This window comes from Talpa europaea (genome assembly GCF_964194135.1).
Source record: "Talpa europaea genome assembly, chromosome: 15".
NCBI classification, from domain to species: domain Eukaryota; kingdom Metazoa; phylum Chordata; class Mammalia; order Eulipotyphla; family Talpidae; genus Talpa; species Talpa europaea.
In genome coordinates this window covers 75,192,482-75,216,289 of record NC_140083.1, presented here as the reverse complement: position 1 = coordinate 75,216,289, position 23,808 = coordinate 75,192,482, and the positions used below count along the sequence as shown (strand labels likewise).

At 47.7% G+C, this 23,808-nt stretch overlaps 1 protein-coding gene across 1 annotated transcript in view; it reads right to left on the bottom strand.

Moving 5' to 3' along the window:
* Window positions 1–23,808, bottom strand: part of CACNA1C (calcium voltage-gated channel subunit alpha1 C) — a gene marked incomplete at both ends in the record, with an annotated part of 632,466 nt that overhangs the window by 274,539 nt on the left and 334,119 nt on the right. The window lies entirely within an intron of this gene.

Below are 23,808 nucleotides of genomic sequence, written 5' to 3'. Positions count from 1 at the left end.
AAAAGCAAATTGTGGGCCATTCTAAAGCCCAAGACTGATAATGGATTTCCTTCATGAATTTCTAGATGGCACTTTTCCACCGCAGGAGCCCAGCAGAAAACACACAGAACATACCAGTGACTGCTTCCCTCAGAGATTTCGCATCATCAACATCAACTTATTTGGCCCAGTGAGAAGGTTGTCCTATCATCGGGGTGGAAATGTGGGTCCATTCAGATCTCTGAACAGCCTGTGATTTAATTCTACAAATATCAACAATATGGTCCAAGAGTCTTAGATATGAAAGTCACTTATCACTTAGCATGTGTCTCCCATAAGCTGTCAACAAAATCTCCCTAAATATTAGCAACAGGATGAGCTGAGGAATCTCCTGGACCCCCTGGAAACATGGAAAACTTGGTCAAGAAGTGCTTTGGCCTGAAGAGAGCACAAGGAAGGGACACTATCAAGCAAGCTGAGGCTGCTTTTGTTATAATCACATCACCCAGACTTGGGCCATTAAAGCTCCCCGCTTTTTGTTTTTGTCTTTCTATAAATGCAGTTAACTCAGTTGCCTTCCATTTCTACTATTTCAGCCTATCTTCAGAACTTTACATTTCTAATAATAAATTTATCTCTTTAGTTTTGGTCCAGAACTTTTACTCATCCGCTATTAACTTAATCTTTATGTTGTATAGAAAATGTGATATTATGCATATTTATATTCCTTTTAAACTTTGTTATTATGCTGTCCATATGTTTTATATCCTACTATTAATGTGAAATGAGCATTTTGACATGTAAGCTTCAAAAATATTTTTATTAGCTCATCCTATGAATTACAGCACTACTTATTTAAACATTTCCCTTTGATGTTACGTTATCTCCAATTTTTTTTTGTTGTTATACATAATGCTGCAATGAACATCACTATACATAAATATAAATCTTTGCCTAATTATTTTCTTAGCCTAGATTCCTAGGAGGAGTTATTGGTAAAGGGTGGGAATATTTCAAAGACCTTGATACATATTATTAAATTATTCTTGGAAAGGTTATAAATTTTTCTTTTTCTACCACAATATATGAAAGCCCATTTCGCCATGCCTTTTCCTAATTTTTTTTTTTAATAAATCTTTGCCAATATAGGGTCTCTCTGGTGGCATAAGGGGTTAAGCACAACAGTATGAAGCTATCCGCAGCCTCTGCAGCACGAGTTCGATCCCCAGCCAGGGAGCAACCCACATGGCACAGCAGACCTCTCCTGACTTGCCTGCTGCTCCCCTCAACAGTATGTTTCAGTCAATCTGCCTGTTCTGTCCCCCACTCTGTCTCTGGTGAAACCTCTCACCCCCCACCCTGCACCCCGGCCTATACTCCAGTTCTTGCACGCATAAGTAAATAAATCATAAAAAAAAATTTTGCCAATATAAAAAGTGGTAATGGCATCCTGTTTTAATTTGCATTTCTCCTTTACAATGTGTAGTTTACCTTTTGTGAATAAATCTATTTATGTCCTTGGCCCGATTTTCTAATGGAGGTGTGAATATTTTTCATATTGACTTCTAAGATCTCCTTATACAATAAAAATATTGACCCAATATTTGCCATTTTAAAAAGTAAATTTTCCAAGTTTGTGTTTGCCTTCTAAAATTGGCTGTCATTTTTTCTGGTTATAAAAGTTTTATATTTTTAGGAACTGAATCACAAAAGGTTTTTTTTCCCCCCAAATTCTTAATAATTTAGCACGTTAGCCTCACCTACCTTCCACTGGACTTTATAGCCTCCTCTATCAAGTAGTAGGTTTTCAAGAGCCATATTTGCACCTAAGCAAGACCTAGGGTGGTGCAAAGTGCTGGTGCAGGTTTTCTTTTGCCTTCGAAAGGCGAAAGACTTTTAATATTAATGTCAGGGATGAAACTCGTGCTGCGGTGGCTGCAGATAGCTTCATAGTGCTGTATCTTAACCCCTTACACCATCAGGGAGGCCCTTGGACACATTTCTTTTCAAACATTCCATCGATACACTAACTGTCTCACTACTAGAGTCTGATTCCTAGTTGCTTGGCCCCCTGCTCTGCTTGTGAATTCCTTTGCCTACACTGTCCTGTTTAACTACAGCGATTCTTTCTCCTAGAGGCAAGGATCTTAGCTTACCAGTGTCCGTTCCATGTTTTTCTTGGTAAATTCCACCTGTTTCTTCCTCCAGATAAATTCTAGAATTATTTTTGTCATTGCCCCCCTTTTTCCCACTTTTCCACATCCTCCAAAGTAAAAACCACCCCAGGTTGTTGATTGGAATTATTTAATTTGGAAAGATTTGGCATCGTCATGATTTTCAGTCCTTCCTAGAGAAATATGACATGTTTCCATTTATTCAGATCCTTTCTTCAATATGTTCTAGTTAAATTTAATTTTAATAGAGTCTCATGTGTTTCATTATTGTTACATAAAAAGCTATTTAAAAATATTTATGTCATATCCAGCCACCTTTCTGAGAGCTTTTATTAACCTTAATCTTTTTTAGCTAGATTTTCTAGGACTACAATCTTGTTGTTGGCAAACATTGACAATTTTATTTCTTTCCCTCTGCTTTGTTGCATTCTCTAATCTTTTCCAATACTAATTAGCAATGATTTTAATGTACATCCCTTTCTTGATCTTGATTTTAAAGAAAAATATCTCCAGGGTTTCAGCACTGAAGGTTTGTTATTGCTTTGAGATATTCTTTACATGTTAGATATCATTCTATCTTTGTATAGGAGGAGTATTATTTAAAATGTGTATTGTGGGCCTCCCTGGTGGCGCACGGGGTTAAATACCATACTATGAAGCAATCCACAGCCTCTGCAGCACAAATTCGATCACCGGCTGGCCAGGGAGCTACCCACATGGCGTGGCAGACCTCTCCTGTCTCGCCTGCTGCTCCCCTCAGCAGTGTATTTCAGTCAACCCGCCTGTTCTGTTCCCCACTCTGTCTCTGGTGGATCCTCTCACCCCCGCATCGCTGGCCTATACCCCAGCTCTTGTATGCATAAATAAATAAAACTTTTTAAAAAATAAAATAAAATGGATATTGGGTTTCACTGCATGCTGCATTTTTTTAGCCAGTTTACTGATGTGATACAGTAATAAATGTGCCAGTGCCAAATAGTTCTTGAGTTGACTGGATATGTCCTACATAATCGTGAATCCATTGGATTCAATTTTCTTCATCTGTATATGTAAGGTTGCAAATGCATGTGTATCACATTTTTGTCAGCATAATGTTATTTTCACTAAATAATTTTTAACTTTAACCTTTTTCTGTGTTTTGGAACATATCTAGAGTTTAAATTTAAAATTTTCTAGAAAATTGCAATTTAGATTTTCAAAATTTATAACATACAACTATGCATAACATCTGTTCTCTTAATCTTAAAACTCCTTTGTATATGTTATGTTTCCTTCTTTTTCCTTTTTTCTTTCTAAACTAACCACCACATGCTACTTAGTTTTTTTTATTTCATACCAGTAGTTACTGATACAGTCAACAAATCTACTCTTATGCTGTTTCCTAAATCATTAATTTTATTGTAAGCCCTAGTCATACATTGTTTTAACTATGTAATTTCTGTAGAATATAGTTGGGTTTTATTTTTTAACCTAAATCTGGGAGTTTTAGACTTTTAATATTAACAGCACTAAACCCACGTCCATATTTTACCACAGTTGACATGTTTGACTTACTTTTGCCATTTTGTTTTATGCTTCTGGATATTTGTGTATATGTTTATTTTCTCTAGGACTTATTTCAAAGACTGTATTTTAGCATTGGTATTTTTGAAAGTAAAAATCCTGATTTTCAAATTTTGTATTTATTATACATACATACATGCAATGGAGATTTACAGAATTCAAGAAGTATAAAACAAAACTATAACTTTTGACACCCTACATTATGACAAGTGTGTTTAATCTATTTTAAATACATGTAATACCTTTCTTCCAGTTCTCATTGTTTTCTTGTCATTATTAAGCTCATATTATATACTTATCATAGAAATATTTCTCAAAGTAGCATTTTTGAAAATAAATTCTAATTTCTATTTTGTAACCATCGTTAACATGGTTATCTTTATTAATAATAATAATGGGATCTATATAAGCTGTAATTTATTGGGCATTGAGCTATATGCCTGGAGCTGCATCAAGCACTTTACATAACTACATCTTCTATATAGAAATCCCATTTTTTTTTCAGTGAAGATCAGAAAGGTTAAACAATCATGCACAGTCCTGCAATTAGTGCGTGGCAGAGTTGGGATTCATTTGCTGTTCTCTGATCACAGAGCCTGTGCTGTTAATTATTATGTCCTCGCTCTATATAATTGGTTTGAAGTTCACCCTGATCCATTTTATACCATTCTAGAATCTTTGATTTCAATTCATTTCAGTTACCTGGAACATCAAGGATTAATTGATTCATTATCTCAGGAGGAAGAGATGAACAGTTTATTTTCTGAGACCTTGCATATCCTAATATGTCTTTATAATGTCTTCCTACCTGAATTTCATCTTATTTAACAGCTCAGGTTTTTTAGGGGCTGTCAGCACATGGACATGTGGCTTTTAATTCATCCCTTCCCACTGGAAAGAACCCCTCCTATTCTTTGATGTACACTCTTTATTGCTCCGTCATATATAATTGCCCATTTTAAATAAGTAGGTATATTTATTTATTTATTTTTAATTTGGAAGTTCTTTAGCTGTATATCACACATTTTGGTCTCCCACCATATTATGGACCTTGTAAATACTTTTTCTCTTCACAACGTTAGTCATCTGTCTCAACTTTGTGTCTTCAACAAGTCTGATGCTTCTGCTTTGCAGTTTCAGTAGACATGGTGACCAGACCAGAGCCTCGTGAAAACTGATCCCCATCTCCATACTGACATCAATCTGTTGAGCCACATTCTTTGATCAGAGTTGGCTGATCAATTACAAGCCTATTTGTCCATATTTTTCACAAAGCAACATGATAGATGTTCCTAAATGCCTTACTGAAATCAACACTCTCAAGTATTCTTTTGATCTAAGCCTCATAACCCTACAACAAAAGCAAGCCTGTTAAGCTGATGTGTCTTTAAAACCACTGATTTCTTTCTAAAGCACACACATGCCATGTTTTAGGGGATCTATTTGAAGAGTCTGCCAGAGAGTAACATCGAGCTTATTCTTCTAGAGACTCTGGACTTTAGAAAGTCAAATGTTTGCTATTTCTGACCCCTATACAGGCTCCACAGTTTCATTGAAAGCACTACCAGGAGCTCTAAGAAAGTATCAGGAGGCTTTCCCCTGTTCAGTATAAAATTGATCAAGACAGACCTTAATCCTTTATCAGTTAGGGGTTGTAAATGCAGTTGAGTTCCTCTGGACCCATGTTGGCTGTGCTCTGCCCGCCCCTAGGCCATGCTCACTGCTGGAGGCCTGGAACTCACCTGTCCCCTCCTAGCCTATTCACTATTCACTAAAAGGACCCACATGGGGTCTCAGGATTCTCCACACGCTCCTGCTTGTTCTGTTTCTCAGAACCATCTTCCCTTTTTGACATGCACCTGGCCTCCAAGACTTCTCTCTACACTTTCTGCAACATCCTTCCCAGTATCTACATGCTGTGTTGTGTGTGATCGTTTCTCCTTTTATGACAGGGCCCAGGTGTGTCCTCGATCCACCCAGATCTCCCTCTGTGTGAAGAGCTGAGTCCAGCCAGTGGGCTCTGGTGCCTGTCCCTTTCCTTTTTGAGAGCTAGAACTCCCAGGTATCCATGACAAGAGCATGTTTAGATGCTCAGCTTTTAGGAACATGAGATTTCCAGTAGAACACAAGACTATTTTGCCTCTGCACCTACTTTAGGAACTGTCCGAAGAAATCATTAGTCATATATTTGCTTACTCAGGCAAATATATGTGCTACATTTCCTAACATAAGTTCTTCCCTCTTTTCATCCTTGCTAGGTCAGCAATAGGCTCAAGTTTACGGGTTTATATAACAAGCAGTTTTGCTTGACATCGGTGCCACCGCAGCTTCTCCAGCTGGAGCCACACCTCTCAAACAAGGTGCACCCCTTGACTGCCTTGACGGGTTCACTGCAGGGGCTCAGGTGGGGGCTCAGCAGTCTCCACAACCTCCTGAATCTTGTAAGCAACACTTGGAGATGCCTGTAAAAACTGCATTTTCCCTTTTATCCCTATATGCATTAAGACACCTGGGGAATCCCATCAATAATGAAAGAAAAAGACCTAAAAAGGGGGAGTTGGGCTTTATTCTGGTGTCACCATTCACTGAGGTCCGAGGCCTCATGCTGGAAACATGGGCCTTTGGCTGGGGCTGGGATGGCTGCCTCATTAGTGAGGGCTGCCCGTGGGGGAAGTGGAGGACTCACCCCATTCTCTGTTAACCCAGCTCTCAGAGCTCAGAGTCCCAGTGGTGGCAGTGGCCAGCACAGATCATGGAGGGCACCAGACTCCTAGCTTCCAGGCAGTCAGGGAGTTTGGATTCATGCCTGCAACTGCTGGATATCCTCACCCTGCTCCCTTCCAAACAGGCTTTTTGCCTGCAGGTCGCATGGGATGCAAAGACATTCTGAGCACACACATTCACCCCCACCAAGATGCTGAGGAAAAGGAGCACTGTCAGGCTGAAAGACAACTCCCAGGCCATCTTCCTCAGCCTCCTGCATGCACATCCTGTCTGCTTTTGGATATAGGTTGCCTTTAGAAGAAAGACAAGGCTGGAAAGCAAGAAAATGGGGATGGGGTGACCCCAGTGTTGGGCACACAGTGGGACTGTAAGTTCCTCTCCACTGGGAGTCTGGACATGCAGAAAGTAGTCACCCAGAGGGAGGAGAAGGAGCCAGATAACCCACATCAGCTCTAATGGTTTTATTGGGACAGGTGAGTAAGTCATTTGGAAAACTATGGTATGAGTTGAGTCAGATCAAAATAAGTTCATGTATTTTATACTTTATAAATACTTGTATTCATAATCCCATCTATGAGTATGGGATTTATTGAAAATAGCCATATAAAGTGATGCAGAAAGGAGAAAACAGGATCATTCTAGTATTTTCCAAGGTCTCCCCAGGGGATTATCGGATTAGCCAAGGTGGATTTCTAGGAGCACAGGAAACCCGCCAAGGTAGCTGCTCTCCCAGGCCTCATAGGTGCCTCCCGAGGACACACAGTGGTGAGTCAGCCGTGGACAGGGCACGACAAGGACAGGAAGAGTCAGGGGCGGCTCCTGGGGTGAAGGCCTTGTTCCCTCTGAGAGCTAAGACAGGCATATGTGGATTTCATGATTTTGCTGCTGCCAGAAGAAGACAGCTCCTCTCAGCTACCCGCTGCCTTTCACCCCCCGGGCCCATCATCACTATGACTAAAAGCATGTAGCAGCCACTGGCGGGTTATGATGAAGGAACTTCTTTTATGTAGACATTTCCTTGGGCTGAGAAACCGTCTCTTACCATCCGGTTTACACCTGGGGAGGACGAAGGCTCCTCTGTGTCTGTCTGGCACAGCTACCTCTGCCCGGTGAAGCGTGTGCCTCTGAGCTGAACCCCACCTTGTTGAGCCCCACCTTGACCTGCTCCCATTGCTTCCCTTCCTGCCTCATCACACCGTCTGCAGCCACAGGAGACAGATAGGGACCCAGACTGACCATCCGTCTCACATGGAAAATTCTTAACCTGTAGCACTCTGATTTCTCAGAAACAATACTGGGCATCTACTAAATAGTCGCCACATGGAGAGAATGACAAGACCTGCTGTCTGTCTTCCAGAAGACTAGTCCATCTGGGGAGGAGACACACACACACAAACACACACACACAGCCCAGCAGGACCATAAGGTAGGTCCTGGGCTGTGTGTTATTAACACAATAAAAAAAAAAAAACAGCTAAAATGTCAAAGAAGGTCTGGGATAGTTTGGATGGCTTCGTGAATGAGAAAGGATGTCAATGGGTTATAAAAATAGGTCAGATTCAGAGGACTAAGCGAGAGGAGAGGGACCCAAAGGGCAGGCTGGGTCAGCCAAAGCCGAGAGAGCCCCACTCTAAGAGGACACCCTTCAGTCTGGGTGACACTCAGCTCTCCCAAGCTTGCATAGAGTCAGGGAAATAAATATCTGCTTTTCGCTTAATCCCCAGTCACGTTACTGCCCGTGCCAGCCAGTCTGCAAGCCCCTTGAGAGGAGTGTACTGTATTGATCTTTATAGTCCCAAGAGCATGTAGCACAGTGTCTGTGGTCAGATGGACATACAGGCACACCTGCACGTGTGCGCACACACACAAACATATATACACACACACAGACACACACACCACTTTAACACCTACTGGGTGCTGGATATTAAATAAGACATCTAATACTTATGACTAGCCCATGAGGTACAGATTATTATTCTAAATTACAAATAAGGAAATTGAGACTCAGGAAGATAACTTGATTAAGGTCAGAGTTACCAGAGGCAGAGTTGGAGGTCACATGCAATCTGAATTTAAAATTTGTGTCCTCAGAAAATTTTTCTTATTTTTTTCTTAAGGTTTTTATTTTATCTCTAAATCACACTATTAAGTATCTGATCCATGGACATGGGATATGTCTTCATTTATTTGGATCTTTATCTTTTTTCATAACTGTTTTTATAGCTCTCATAGTATAAATTTTGCACCTTTTCATTAAATGTATTCTTATCTAGTTATTTTAATAATATTAGAAATGGACTAATATGTATAATTGTATTTTTATGATTATGATAACTTATATAAATAAAATTTAGTTTTACAAATTGAAAAAAAAATAAAATTTGTGTCCTTTCTTGCGCTACATTATATACAAAGTCTACTGCTGGGAACAATTCATTGGTGGCATCTGTTAACATGCTCATTCTTTGCCTTTGACCTTCACCCTCACATCTAAGCCAGTCATCTGGTACCAATATATATAAACATATAAAGGAGATGGGGGCTAGAATGGCAGCTCCATGGTCCCTGAGACTCAGGTTCCCCTCCTTCTGCATTGTCATCTTTAGTGCTTGACTTCTATACATTTTATGGTCTAATGTGGCTGCTGGAACTCCAGCCATTGCAACTTCATTCCAGGAGGCAGGAAGAAGGAAAGACGTAAACAAGCTTGTTCCTCCTCCTTCAATGTAGTTTAACTTATGTCTCTCATTGGTCAGATCTTGTTGCCAAGCCTTACAGGAGGCCAGAAAATCTCATCTTCCTAGTCTAGGTAGCATTGTGTCCAACTGAAAATCAGGGCTCAGTGACTAAGGAAGAAGGTTAGGTTAGATGCTGGGCTCGACAACTAGCAATGTTGCTTATACTATTAATCCTGTTATATATATATATATATTTTTTTTTTTTTAAGTACTAGGGTGTGGCTGGTCTCCAGTACCACAGAAGCAAAGTTAATAATGTCATTGGAGTTTCTCCTTCTTCTTTCTTTTTTAAAATACCACTGCAGCCTGGAACATGGCAAGGATAAAGCAAATAAGGCCATGAAATAATTATCCACCCCCCCACACCCCATCCCCCACAACATTCCTATTCTCCCCGTGAACAGAACTCTCCGATTACAGGCTACACATTTAAAACATACAGAGTACAGTTCCAGGCCTAAGAATGAGAGCTGTAGCTTGGTCTGCCAGCACCAATGAAAGAAAAGTTCGTCCACGGTCACATGTGGTAAGCAGCAGGCTCACGCAAAAGCCAAGCTAACTGGAGACAGGCGTGTTAGTATATGCTTCCTTATCCATCTCAACTCCCTAAAGGCAAAGGATATAAAAAGAAAAAAAAAATCACTGAATTTAAAGTGTTCCACTCTGAAATATCACACGGAACCCGAGAGTCCACGCTCTTTAAGATGCCTCTGAGCTTTGCAATTCTTCAAACGGCCGGTGGGGCAAGGAGGCAGAGCTGGGAGCACTTCATTGAAGGTCTGGTCAGCTTCTACCAGTGCCAGAGAGTGATCTGGACACAGTCTCTTGACTCCCAGGTCCTTGCCACTCTCATGCCTCTGGACCAGATGCGGAGCTTGAGGAAAACCCCACAAAGCAGTTGAGTAAGATGCGCTGCCAGCAAGTTTAGCACAAAACGTGGGAAGAACATTTTCCCAGCTTCCTTGTGCTCAGGCCTCAGCACAGCGGCCCCCAGACCTGTGGGCACAGATGGGGATGGAGCCACTTGGGCAGCTGTGGCCTGGGCTCTGGAAAGACTCATGGAGGGCGAGGAGCTTGCTGGATGCTGAAGGAGAGCAACCCGGGACGTTCTCAACGAGCCTCTGGTTCTCAACAAGGGAGGCCTAAGTCTCCCTTGGGAATTTGTCAACAACAGACTCTGCTCTTCTCACCTAGAAACCCTAAGCCAGGAAATTTGAGTGGGGTGCAAGAAACTGTATTTTTAACAAGTGCCCAGGGGATGCTAATGCTGCCATCCAGGTAGTAATCTGAGGACCAGAGGTTGGGGTATCTGGTTCCCAGGCAGGTCTCCTCCGCCCTTCTGGGGCCATCTCCTTGGGAACATGGCTTGGTGGAAGACCCACCCCCTCACTCGAGCTGCTGCCCTCCATGGTGAGAAGCTGGCCTTGCAGCTTCCCAGTCCCTGTCCCCTCTTCAGCATCGTTCCTTCTCTGGTGGTGACGGGGAGCCAGCTAATCTCCAGCTTCCATGTCCTAACCCTTCACAGACTTAAAGCCTTTACTAGGTCACCTGTCAGCCTGCTCGTCTCCCAGTTAAGTAATCCCCCTTGCTCTCACCTCTCATCCACAGTCCCATTTTGCACCCCATCAATCATTTCCACGCTTTCCTCTAAACGTTCCCCAGCTCCCTCCAGCCCTCCTGAGTTGTCTTTGTTCCCAGTTCTTCCTTGAACAGTTTGTGTCTTGTGTCTTGTGAGATAAAAAAAAAAATCTCTGCTCCAAAAGAATTCGAAGGCTATTTTGACAGGATTAATTTAAGAAACCTCCCTGCAGCATCACAGCAATCGGGAAAGAGGGCAGGTTGCATAAGAAAGTCGAAGGAAGGGACTACAGGAAAGACTCTCATTTCTGTGGCAACACACCCCAAAAGTTTTCTGGATGCCTGTTGAAGCAACAAGGCGAGGCCGCAGGGCTGACGGTCCACATGGCTGCCCGCCCCAAAGCCAAGCTTTCCAGTCCAGCCAAGTGATGGGCCGCAGGGCAGGCTGGGATTCCACGTGGAGCAAGTGGCAGAGAAGTGAATGGATGGGGGAGCCCAAGAGCCCAGGGAAGGGGTACGAAGGGTGGGGCGGGTCAGCCCTCCTGACAACGACATCCGTCCATCACAAGCACAAAGTGACTTTGGAGAAGATTTTTAAGGGATGCAAAAATCTTCTCAAGAGTGAAAAATAAGCCAGGTGCGGGGAGGGGGTAAGGAGAGAGGACAGAAGCACGAGAGCAGAATGCAAAGAGTCACTCATGGTCCTGGCAGACCTATTTTCTCTAAAGAGTAAGAAGAGATGAGGGATGGAGACAGCGGAGGGAAGAGAGAACAGCAAAACAGGCAGGGAAATTGAGAAAGAATCTTCCTCTGCAGGCTCCAGCGGTTAGAAGAAAAATAACTGCACCACCAGCAAGGAAAGTGACTGCAGCACTTTGCCGAGGAAGTTAGAAAGTGGGCATCGGTTCTAAATATTTCCCGAGAGGTGATCTCACAGAACAGCCAAGTGGGTGAGTGTACCGGCCTCCCGCCCACAAACAGCCCACTGCTTTGTGGTTAACCTGGATCTCGCAGCTTCCAGAAAGTAGAGTGCACTTAGTATCTCATAATTTAGCACTTCTCTCTTCTCTAATTCTTTTTTATAGGCTATTTTGGTCTTCCCAACAACATTGGCATTTATTAGTTATAAATTCCCAGGACTATGGGCACTGAATGTGAGAGCACAGTGGCTTCCTGGCACTGCTGCCCACTCAGGTGCGTCCCCGAGGACACCTGTATCCCTGGGTCCAGTAAGTGGAAAGGGTTGTAATGAGATTTATGAGATGATGTAATTACATGTCAAGAAATATGAGTTGACTATGAGTGCTTGTACCTCTTTCTGCACTGCATATATTGGAGATGAAGAAAAGGGAGGGAGAGAGACAGCAAGCGAGCTTGTGCCATTTCTTGGGCCAGTATGGACGACCAGATGGGTTGGGACCAAGCACGCCCTCTGGAGAACGGCAGCTTGCTCTTTTTCCATCCATGCTGAGAAGCCAGCCATGCGCTGGAAAGCTCCTCCGTGGCCTCCACTGCTGACGCCACGAGGAATCCCCCGTATCTCTCCTCCTATGGAGAAAAGTGCTGGATACAGACCTTGCTGATGTGACTATGATAAATCACCGATGGGGAAGTGTGGTTTGCTTAGTCGTGTTTCCTTTTTTTTAGGAATAAAAAGCAGACGGAGGCCTTTCTCCTGCCTGTGGTTCAGTCCCAAATGTTGCCCCACTCGCTCATTTTCTTAACCCCTTGGTTCTCTCATGGGTGATTATGAACAGCTGGAGAGGGGATTACTCACTTTGAGAAAAGAGAATTGTGTGCTCAAGAGAGATGTCACTTAGGGAGAAAAGAAAACCTCTCCAGATACACGAAGAACCAAGCAAACATGCCCCGAATTAGATACATCTTTAAGAGGCCCAGGAAAAGAAAACAAGCTTTATTTGTCTCCCGTATGGGCAACGCGCCGCCCCCTGGTTTCTGGGTAGTCCACTCTCTAGTATCTGCTTTCATCGGGAAACAGAAATACCAGCTGCCTCGAGGCAAGGTAATTCTCTTGTAATTTTATTTATTTATCTTACAGATTTATTTATTTATGCATACAAGAACTGGGGTGCAAGCCAGAGGTGCCGGGGTGGTGAGAGCACTCACCAGAGACAGAGTGGGGAGCAGAACAGGTGGATCCACTGAAATACACTGCTGAGGGGAGCAGCAGGCAAGGTAGGAGAGAGCCGCTGTGCCATGTGGCCGACCAGGATCGAACTCATGCTGCAGTGGCTGGCGACAGCTTGATAGCGCTGTCTTTAACCCCTGTGCCACCAGGGAGGCCCTCTTGTAATTTTAGATCTGCTTGAGACCAGGAGGCTAGTTGGGCCACAGCAGGTTATTCTGCATGGAGTAGAAAATCTGATCTTGAAAAGGAGAGCTCCAGTTCTAATCTTGTCCAAGTTGGAATCTGGCCAGTGAATGAAACATAAGAAACCCAGAGAATACTGTATCTTTTCCGAAGATGGCTTTCAAAACACCCGGGCAAAACAGTCTCGTGTTTTCAAGATTCTGCAGACAGGACGGAAGGACACGTGAAGCTGCAATGTGGGGAACTGGAGAGAAAGTATGTGCCAAGGTCCTCAAGTGGGCCAGGGGTGGACTCTGGGGTTGGATCCCAGTTCTAATCGTGTGACCACGCAACACAAGCTGCTGTGTCTCAGTGGCCCCATCAGTGGAAAGCGAAGCTGGTGGGGGCTAAGTGACGTAACACTCACTATGTACCTCGATATATACACGAGTTAACCAATCCAGCCTCTGTCTCCGAGTACATACGGGTGTATTAATTCTATTTATGGATTAGCGAACTTAGCACACAGATCAAGGTCAGATGTTAGGACTGGTGGAGAAGGGCTTGGCTGAAACAAAGGCCACCAGCTCTCTCTGCCTTGCGCTTCTGCCTCACGGGTGTGTGGTGGAGGCATGCCAGACACATGTCTAATGTGAGGGGGCTGGCCTCGGGCAGAAGGGCAGGTCTGGGCACTGTGGGGCTCAAGCCAGCAGCCAGAGCTGGCTTCCCACGCAGTCTCACCCCTTTCCCTGTGTGAACAGTCAAAATGGGAACATTTTCTTTGTGGGCTACAATGTGACGAGCATGCTGGCCGCTCTGCACCACCCTGCCTCCTGGTCCAGATTTGGTCAGTCTTGCACCTCCCAACATCAAACAACAGAAGAGAGTGGGAGTAAAGTAATTCTTAGTCGCATCTTTATTGGGATGACATGGTCAGAGAGCTCCTGGTATCACTAAGAGGAATAAATTAGGAGCCAAAACTCCTCGCTGTCACAATTTAGAAGGTTTTAGCATGTTCACACTTGCCCCTAAGTCCCTGCATTTCCCTCCTCAGGGGCCTGGTCTAGGTACCTGCTGGGCTTACACATGCAGACTGAAACCAAGGCGAGGCTGAGTCTCTGCACAGGGTGACAGGTGCATTTGCCCAACGACCAGCAGGGTAGCTTAGGTCCAATTCAATTGGATTCAATTTACCTAAATGAATTCAATTCAGTGCTTTTATTGAGTGTCCAACTAAATGCAAAGGCTCATTCTGGTTCCTGGGGGGTGGGGCTGGGAGGAGTAGGTTGGGGTATGATCCAGTGTCTTACCCTCAAGGAGCTCACAGGGTGGAGCTGACAGACCTGGGGAGTTGGGGCTCTTTAATAGGTTTCTTGACCTTGGCATCTTTGGCACGTGGACAAGATCATCCTTTGCTGAGGGGCCTGTCCTGTGCAAAGTAGGATGCTCAGCAGTGTCTCTGGCCTGTATCCACTAGATGCCAGTAGGACCCGTCTCCAGCAGTGGCAACCAAACATTTACAGACATTGCCAAACACCTCTGTTGTAAACCATTGATAAAATATAAGGTCAATTATCATCAGTTCTACAGAAGAGGTATAAATTGTTATGTGGACAAAAAAGCAGGTGACTCCATGTGACCAGAACAGATTTCACAAAGTGACATTTGGACTGAGCCTAAGAGCAAGTAGCGTTCTGACAACAACCATTTCTATCTTAATAAAGGAAAAACCTAGCAGCGGGAGATGCAGGCCCCAGTGTCCAGGGGGCTGGCACAGCTGCGGGCTAAACAGAGCTTCTCAAGATATTTAACAGCCAGAGTGGCACCCACCGTGGGGATGGGATGGGTAGAAGCTGAGCCCTACACCAGCATTTGACTTTAAATGTTGAAATGTAGGGAGACAAGAGGGTTCTAAAAGGGGGCACAGGGCATTTGGGGGACGCAGGAGGGCAGGTGAGGGTTTTCATTCTTTTATCAACTGGTATGAGTGGACAGTTCAGCCGAATGCCAGCCTGCCTGTCACCTCACCCTCTGGCAGGGGACAGATCCCAAAGCCTAATCCACCCTTTGTCTTAAAGCTTAAAGTAGACTTGGCCTGGAAATACTGAAAAAAAAAAAACAAAAAACAAAAAACAAAAAACAACCCTTCTAATTCAACAGTTTGTGCTGATGGTACAGCCAATAGGAGGTCGATACCATGAATATGCGGGAGAAGGGATACAGCTCGTTTCACTACTTCATTGATTTAAAAATCCAACTTTACAAAGTGTTAACAGTTCATGGGCACACACACACCCCCACCCCCCAAGTCTGCAGAATTTGGCTTCTTTTAAGCGTCTTTTTTTTTTTTTTAAGAGGCATGCTTTTTATTTATTTATTTGTTTGTTTGTTTAGTTGGTTGGTTATACATGCACTGGGTACAGTCAGAAGCATGGGAGGGTGAGAGAATTCACCAGAGCCAGAGAGGGGAGCAGAACAGGCAGAAGGACCGAAGTACACTGCTGAGGGGAGCAGCGGGCGGCAGGAGAGGTCTGCGCGCCATGTGGGACCCTCCTCCAGTGGCCGGGGAGCAGCCGGGGATCGAACCGGTGCTGCAGTGGCTGCGGGCAGCTTCGCAACCCAGCGCTCAACCGCTGCGCCACCGGGGAGGCCCCTTTTAAGCGTCTTAACGTGCCTCGTGTGTGGGTCTGGGTGATGTGGAGTTCCTCACCGAAGCAGAAGCTTGAGTTGGAGAAAACTCGACAGCTCTGAAATGAGTATTTGAGTTGCACTGAGAGGTAGAGAGCAGACCAGGGAAATGGCAATGAACCCGAAATCAAGGCTGGCCTTGTGGCTGGGGAAAGCAAAAGCACGTGTCAGGCACAGCTGAGAGTCAGCTTTCCTTTACTGTCCTCGGAAAAATGAAATTACAGTCACCCCTGGGCAGGGGTGCCTTGACTGCCCCTGCCAGATGGGGGGAGGGAGAGATCGCATTTCTGGTCCCTTCTACATGGCAGGCCACTGTACCAAAGCTGACCCTCCCTGGTACAACACATACGCACTGCTCACACCCCCAACACGGCGAGGCAGAAACAGCCAGAAATGTCCCTCTGCGCTCGCTCTCAAAGACGGGATTCAGGTCAGCTGCTGGCTAGATTCTCAGTCCCCTTGCAAAACACTGTCCCGTCCCACCAGCGTTTCCGTAATGACTGCCCCGCGGCCCGGCTTGGGGTAGCTGCTTTGCTTGTGCAGCTAAAGAAAGACTTGGCTTATCCAGACCCCAAGCAGGTGGCAGGAGAACAACCCAGAGTCACTGGAGGAAACACACAGCCGTGCGCTTGGCCTTCTGCTCTCCGATTCCTGCTCGGTGCTGGCGTCTGTGACAGCGGCGGACATGGGGCGCAGTGATTTGAGCTCCCGCAGCCCTGAGGGAAGACGTGGGGAGGGAGCACGGGCAGCTGCACTGTGCAGAGGTGAGAGGAAGGTGTAGCCTCGACTGGTTTAGAGTTTCTGGAAAACAGATTCCAACCTAACCCCCCTCCCCCCCAACACGTCCCCTCCAACCTCCTCCCCCAACAAACATACAATCCCTCTCCAGCTGCATTCCAGAAGCAAATTCCTATTCTGTCATCCTCTCCTGACTCCTCCACCACTGCAGGCTCACCTGCCAGGTGTCTGTCTCCAGATTCTCCCTCCTCCAGCCCCCTGAACACAGCCACCCGATTAACCATGCACAAACACAAAGACCCCTGCCTGCAGAGAGGCACTGGAGTACCGGAATCAGGCAGTCGGGAGCCAGAGGTTGTGGACGCCCACGCCTCGGCCTTGCTCCCCCTGCTTGTCTCCGCACTGCTCTGCTTCAGCCAGGCGGATCTAAGCAAAATCCCCAAGACGGGCCTGTCCACCACAGCGCCAGGCCTGCCGCCATCTCCCCTCCCTGGGCATCCTGCCATGGTTGAGGCCCTGCCTCCTCCAGGAGGCCTCCTGGCTGGTTGTTCCTGATCACAGCGCCACTGGGGGGCACTGGACACACCAGGCGCAGGACTCCAACCCCCTTCTCCATGGGACCCTTAGGGCCAGGATAAGGCCTGTTCATGAGAACCCGAGGACTCCCAAGAGCTCCAGAACACCTCCAGGCTGCTCCCCAGGTCTCCTGCTGAGCAAGGCGGGACTGTGACCAGGAGAGTAAGCAAAGCAGCAGCACCGAAGCACTGCTGCCAGGAGACAGGGAGGAGTAGGGAGCAGAGCTCGGGACCTGCCAAGGAGACATGGGGCCCACCCCGCGACACAGCACCACCGGCTTCAGAATTTCCCGAAACCAAGAGAGCCCGCTGCCCAGGCTGAATCAGGACGGGGCAGCCACGTGGGTGGGCGAGTTCCTGCCCAGAGCATCGTCCCTCCTTCCAGAGATCTCACCTGGAGCCACCTCAGAGCATGTTCCTTAGCATCCCGGGTCTTCCACAGAAGCCCCACCCCCTTGGTGTGGATTCCACAGGCCGCCTCCTAGACAGCTTCCAGGACGCTTGCATGTAGCCAGCCTCTACCCTGTCCTCACAGGCACAATCCACATCCCCTAAGGGGGAGCTTTAGAGTTGCAAAGGTATTTGCCTTGCAGCATCTTACTTAGCCCTCGCCTGCCCTACGGTGTCTGCATGGACATTAGCCCACTCCGAACATGGCACCACTGAGGCGCCAAGAGGCTAATTGTCTCTTCACAGCCCACATCATAACCAAGAGGGAGGTCAGGAGTCATCCTGTCCTCTTTCCCAGACACTCAACTGTCCACCAAATCAGTTTCCCCTAACAAATAATCCAGGGCTTGTTCAGTGGTCCTTGGGGGTAACAAGCACACCCCATCCAGGTCAGGACAGGGAATGAAGCCATTACTGGCTGGGGCGGGGGTAAGAGCAGCGAGACAGGGAATTCACCTGGTGTGTCTTAAGGTCTTTCTTTGCACCCTACCACGTCCTACCAAATCTATCCACATCCCACACACATCAAATGCAGGCAGTTTGTTTTGTATGATTGATGGACTTTTTTTTTTTTTATCATGAGAATTTAATTACAGGGGAACTGCATTCCCAGAGGGCCTGTCAATTGAGGTCTCACCATATAGACCTTCTGACAACCTCAGGCAGTCTAGGGGAGGCCTCATTAGCAGAGCAGGGGAGAGGGAGATGGAGTCCTGGGGGTGGGGGTGTTTCCCAGGAGGCTTCTCTGCCAAAGGCCCACAGTGTAGGTTCTGGGATGTAGGTGAGCATCTAGCCTGCTGATGCCCACACGGCTGCAGAGCAAACTCGATGCACATGAGGGAAGTCTACGGCTCTGGGGACACCAGTGATTGTGGATTGTGTGGCATTTGGGGTAAAAAGGCAAGTGTTTTAGCAAACACATGTCAGGACCAGGCCACAGTGAATAGAGCGGGTTCTTAGGCCTCTGGTACTGGGTGGTCAGAAAACCAGGAATCTTGCTGGGGCTGTCACCATACCAGGTGAAGTCTCTGTTTCTTTCTTGCTCCAGTTTCCTTGCAGGATCATTTCTGGGCCCAGGGTGTGTGGGAGAGATGTTGGGAATGGGTTTGGGGTCAAGGGTGGGGAAAAGGACACTCCAAGTGAGTGCAGAATGGCAGCCCCCACCTCAAGGGAACAAGTGCCTTGAAACCAAGCCAAGACTGAAAGGCTCACGGTTTCCATTCTGCGGCACAGGAGACACCAAACCACATGAGATGACCAGCGCAGAGACGTTCTTGAGGAAGGACAAATGGGTAAGAAGGCACGAGACTCAACTGGAGAGTCTCGGCCTCTCTCTTGACCGCACACCCACTCAAGCTTGGCAAAAGCTGTCTCCTATCTGGTGCCTTAGGCTCCCATGAAGGGAGAAACAGAGGGGAGAGGGCTCAGGGAGCGAGGGGCTCACCCACCACACCCCCAATGCCGACAGTGAGACTGAGGAAACCAAACCACTCAGGACTAGAAGTGGGGAGACAGCTGCACCCCAGAACACAGCACCTCAGCGGAGGAAGGATGGAGGAGAATGGCTTCTCTTTAGCTGCAAAATTAGAGCAGTGACTCTCAGCCAGGGGCTACTTTGTGCCCCCGCCCCGGGACACTGGCAATGTGGAGACTCTTGGGTTGTCACAAGTGGGAGGAAGCCTGCTACTGGCATTTAGTGTATGAAGGCCGCGGACGCAGCTACACACCCACAGTACACAAGACAACTGCTGACAGCAGGGAACTTTTTGTCCCAAGAGCCAAGACTGTGGAAGCTTGGAGCAGAGTATCTGCTAGTTCATTCAGCAGCTGCCTTCCGAAAGGCCCCGAGGGAGCGCCCAGAGGGCTGGCTGGGGCTCCTGGTCAGGAGCCTGAATTCATGAATCAGAGCTGGCTAACAGAGGGGCATTTGAAGGCACCTCTGTCATCCTTGGATGAGCCACAGGCCCTGTCAAGAAGACTACAGAGAGACAGCTGAGTAGGGCGGGAGAATGAAGCGGTGACCTCCACAGCCCGTCCAACCCAGGAGACTCAGGCGCAGAATCCAATAATTGGAAGGCTGAGAGGGTGAGGGAGGAGGGTGGGGCTTAGAGGGAGGTGTGCCTGGCTGAGGGGGCAGAGCTCAGCTGTGGTCCAACGAGATTTGCTGAAGAAAAGGGTGACTCAGCAGCTCAGGCCAATAACAGCTGAGCCTGCAGGGAGCGGCTGTTACCCGTTAAAGGGGTGTCCGGCCATTCCGCAAACCATTTGGGCATCTGGGTTCATCCTGAAATAACTGGCAGCCTAATCCTGGGTGCTTCCTTTTCTATTTCCTATCATGGCGAGGCTGTTCAAGCCCATTCTCCCCACTCAGTCTTTCTCTTTCTACTATTTGAAAGGCATTATGGCGCAGTGGTTAAGGGCATCGACTCTAGACCAGGTGGCCTGGATTCAAATCCCAGCGCTGCCGCTGACTGTGACCTTAACATCCTCATCTGTAAAGTGGGATCACAGCATCCTACCTCCTAAGGCTGCTGTATTCAGCCCAATGGCTGGCACATGGGGACCCCGCAGTCAGTGTGGGTTAGTATTAAAGTGGTCATAACCTCCCCCTGGAGAAGGCCCAGCCAAGGACAACTCTCATTTGTGGATCCCCTCCAGGCCGTGGTGAGGTGGGGTCTTTGGCTCACTCTAGTGTGAAGGAGAGGCTTTAGCACAGGGAGGAATGATACCTCATCACAAAAGAAGGTTACTAGAAAGAAAGGGTCACTTCACTAGAGTTTCTCAATCACGATTCCCAAGAGGAGTGTCAGAGTCAGGGGCCCCGAAGCAGTTCTGAATCCTTTCTTCAGGAAGGCCCACCCCGGACCCACTCATACACCCCGTTTCCTGTTCTGATCTTCTCTGCAAGCACTGTGTCTACACACCCTGGCCCATGGAAAATTATTCTTCTTCCCTCCTCCGGACTAAGTCACCACAACCCCCTGAATTCTTAGTCGGACTGCAGCATCTCGTGAGTACCTGCTGCAGGTACTCACTTAATAGAGTTGCATCTAGAGCCAGGCCAGTGTGGGTGTGGAGTTCTCCATGCCCCCCACGGTACCTCCCTTCTGAGTCCAAGGGTGGGGGGAGAGTTGGGTGGAGGTGGGGGCCGTCCTTGTGTAGAATCAGGTGCCCTTACTGAAAATACCCCCGGCCTGGCAGCACCGAACAGCTGCCTGGAAAACATTTATCCCCGTGAGCCCTTCTTTTTTCTTTTAAGACTTTAGGAAACCTGGTATTCTATTGAGATTTCATAGATGGTTAAAACCCAGTCTGAGATGCTACTTTGTTCCAAAGCTGCTAGAGGTCACTTCCCAAACCAGGTCTCAGCTCGCACAGGACTCTGCTGCACTGGGGGCCCCATCTTAAAGGCGCTGCTTTCACAGTCCAGTTCCATGCAGCCCAGAGCCGTGGCTGGGTGACCTTGGGCGGGTCAGCATCCAGTGTTTGGGGCTCACTTTCCCCATCTATCAACTGGGGGGAAGATCCTTTCTGGGCCAATCCCTTCAAATCAATGCAGGACAGGGTCAGCCACCTTTTCCCTGGTGTTCTGGGCTAATCAAGCCCCGAAGCATAACCCTCACAGTTAACACCCTATCAAAGAGGAAGACCATTAGAGAGCCATTTACGGATTGGGGAGATTTTGAAGGAGGCCTTTACCTGAAGGAATCTAAATGCTGCTATTACTGAGTCACATCCAGTCATGGGCCTCCCTCAAAGAGCGTTTGGGGAGTAAGAAATGACTCTCCCCATCTGCTATCTGGGAAGTCCAGGGCAGGAGCAAGCTCAGGAATGACTTTCCCAGTGTCACCAGGCTCCTGAGAGAGGAACCCATCCTCTGAGGTATCCCCAGCTCTTTCCACAGGGCACCCCATGATCTGGGTCCCTCTGGAAGAAAGCTCGGTATGGCAGGCAGACAGAAGCATGAGTTTATATTCAGCATGCCAAACATTCTCTGACTGACTTCTAAACATAACCAGGCCTTAATATAGTGCCTCTACTTGTGCCGACTACTTGCTTGAAATCCTTGCCCACCAAGTCTATGAGCCCTGTCCTCTCAGGGAGACTATTTGAAGCCCTTCACCAGGTGCTGCCGTTCAGTGAGAAGACACCCTAAATGCCGACAAGAAAGGGGGTTCTTAAGTGTGCCAATCACCTCCATGCTTGGATTGTCTGACTAAGCTGCAGAGGAGCTTCGTGACTCAGCTGTGTGCTGGGAACTACTGGGAATCCCTGATGCCTCCCCACCCCCACCTCTGTGGGGTCCCAAGGGTCAGGATCCCATGACCAGGACTCTCAACTGCTTGCCCTTGACCTGAGGAGGTGGATGGCCACCAGCCAGTTAGCGGAAGGTCCAGAAAGTAGGATGGGCCTGGGCTTCCCAGGCCTGCACACCCCCCCCCCCCCGCCCCAGGTACCTCCCTCAGTGATGGGTTCCCCTGGCAGCCTGTCCAGCTGCCCTCCCACTTTGCTGCAGGCCAAGCCTGAGTAGACCTGCTGCAGGGGGCACCACGCTGCTGTTTCTAGGGCAAGCTTCTCTCTGTGAGGCCTCAACAGCGTTTCCGGATGGCTGCTGGCCCTCTCAGCCCGCTCCAGTGGCTGTGGGAACAGGCCCACGGCAAAAGCCTCTCACTCCCAGCCCCTCCTCTGGGTGTCGCAGAACCCTGTGGGGTCTGGTGTGAGGCCTGTACCCACAGGGCGCTGGGGCAGGTGGGAGGTAAGGGATGGGGCCAAGGGGAGCCGGTGGGGATGCTACTGTACAGATCTGACCCCGTGTCGAAGCTCAGGTTGGAGCCAGCAGAGGAAGAATGGGCCAGGGTGGGCACAGGAGTGGGGTCCCAGAAGGCGAACCCCACTCAGGAATCCCAAAGTCTGGCTTCTGAGTTCCCGTCCTCCAAGAGTCTGTGGTCCAAGCCTCACAGGACAATATGAAATAACGAATTCTGTGAACGTGGCTGGTGCACAGACCCTGAGATTGGCTGAAGTGAAAACGGAATGAAATGGCCTGGAAGATGAGCACCCACAGAAGTCGGGAAATCCCACTTAGCTCCTTCCTCACTGATGACTGTGGGGAAGGGCAGAGCGTGGGAATGCACGTTCTCTCATTGGATTCTAACTGCATGCACACAGTAAGGAGACAGCGGCGGGAGGCGGTGTGTTCATCCATACGGATGGGGCCGATGATGTGAGTCCTATGTGGCTCTTGTCAGAAGAAAAGGTTACTTGGGAGCTAGCATTTGGAGAAGGGTGTGGGCACAGGCAAAAGTCTGGAGGTAAGATGATTCAAGTCAGGGCCTCCCTCAAAGAGCCTTTGGGGAATAAGAAATGACTCTCGTCGCCACACCTGTATGTTATCGTCATGAAGTGGATACAAAATCAAAGCTTATCAGAAATGAACCAGATTTCTAAATGTGACCTTCCCAGCTCCCTCTGCTAAGACCCACACACGTATCTGGTCATGTTGGAAAACGGAGAGACATTCTCAAGACTTAGAAGGCCCCTGTCTGTGCTCCCCAGGTGTGCCCTGTAGCAGGTCCTGAGATGTCAATGGGGGAAACATGAGCTGACTCACAGACATCCCCACACTGTGCCAACTTCCCTTCTGGGGCCCATAGATTTTAAAAATCGCAGGTCTGTTGCCCCAAAGCCCCTAGACAATGAAAATATTTCCTTTAGGATCTGTGAAATGTGAGCTTGTCTCAGGCCTGGGGGAGGGGGTGGGGCACATCTGCACCCAGTGCACCCACGTAGAACACATGCATGCACACACATATGCACACACACACATGCAGAACACATACACACACACACACACAGCCCACACCTCCTCAGCTTCCCCCATACAGCCCAGCCTTTGCCACCACCTTGCAGGGGAGCTTCCAGAGAGCCTGGGAGGGCAGGCTCTGTGTGGAGAGCAGAGCAGGCCATGCATCATAGGCTCCTTGGAGTCTTCTCACCAGTTGTGACCACATGGCCCTTCACACACTTAACCCAAGTCACACACTTAGTCCATGTCAGAGCCTGTGCTGGCGGCTTTCTCCTTCCCTTCCTCCAGGTTCCAACACCTAAACATCATCTTTTTAGGACTTCAGGGGCAAAAACACTGTGACACAACCTGTCTGGTGCCCTCACGTCATGGTTTTGAGATGAACAGTATCTGGGGGCTGGCCCAGACTGATCTCCAGAGAGCGTAGCAGCAACTTATAAAAGCAGACAAAAATCACATTGTAATTGAGAGCACGGTCTTC